This window comes from Habropoda laboriosa, unplaced genomic scaffold (assembly GCF_001263275.1).
Source record: "Habropoda laboriosa isolate 0110345459 unplaced genomic scaffold, ASM126327v1 scaffold269, whole genome shotgun sequence".
NCBI classification, from domain to species: Eukaryota; Metazoa; Arthropoda; class Insecta; order Hymenoptera; family Apidae; genus Habropoda; species Habropoda laboriosa.
The window spans coordinates 1,127,558-1,128,422 of record NW_017100417.1 but is presented as its reverse complement, the minus strand read 5'-3'; the positions used below and the strand labels follow the sequence as shown (position 1 = coordinate 1,128,422).

At 35.4% G+C, this 865-nt stretch overlaps 1 protein-coding gene across 1 annotated transcript in view; it reads right to left on the bottom strand.

The window, feature by feature from the left end:
- The window catches only part of LOC108575492, a 140,645-nt gene that overhangs the window by 19,677 nt on the left and 120,103 nt on the right, over positions 1-865 (bottom strand).

The window sequence follows — 865 nt, the reverse complement described above, 5'->3', positions numbered from 1 at the left end:
CTTTTATATATTTTATAATTATATTACACATTTTCAGTTATAGATTTTTGAGAGTATTCCTGTTTTTTAACATTTCTGCACTGAAACTTAATAATTTATTTAACCCTAGAAGAGTATCATGGGAAATGCAGTGCTCGAAGGATTATTTTTTCACGTATACTTTAAGTTTCTCTTATTTTCACTTGAAAAATATCATTACGAACTTAAAATAAACAATTTTTACAATTTTAATGTTTAAAAAATTAGTAGAGAAAGTTATAAATATTACAATTACCACAGTGTGCCCCGTGTTAATTTTAAAATCGCAAAAAATTTAGTATCTCAGTATTAACAAAAAAAAATATTATAAAATATACCTCAGATCACTTTTCAAAATTTCCCACAGAGTTCTTTGAACACTCAATTTTTCCCTATTCTACCTCGTCACTTATAAGGAAGAATTGAAGAATTTCAACGGCAACAGTGACAGACGGTACATTCACGCCGCCTAACTGATCAGAAAGCCACTTATCCTGCATTTCGCGGTTTCCTTAATCTTGTGAGAAAATTTGTGACCAAATGGCCATCAGGATTATTTCAGTGGTTGCGCAACATTTGACTTTTCCCAGTGCGGCCAGCTGGTTGCAGCATTTAATAGCCTTTACTCTGTGTTGTAATTTCCCTGGAAGCATAATGCGTCCCAGTTGAGGAAACGGATCCCACCTTTGCTCGTCAGCGATGATTCATACTGGGCTCGACAGACACTGTCGCTTCCTTCTGCCGTTATGAAAGCTACCAATGCTCCCGACATCTCTATCCCGTTTACCAATTTATAGTGAAACCTCGAGCGGAGGTTCCATTTTACAGACTCTACGAACTTTATGAC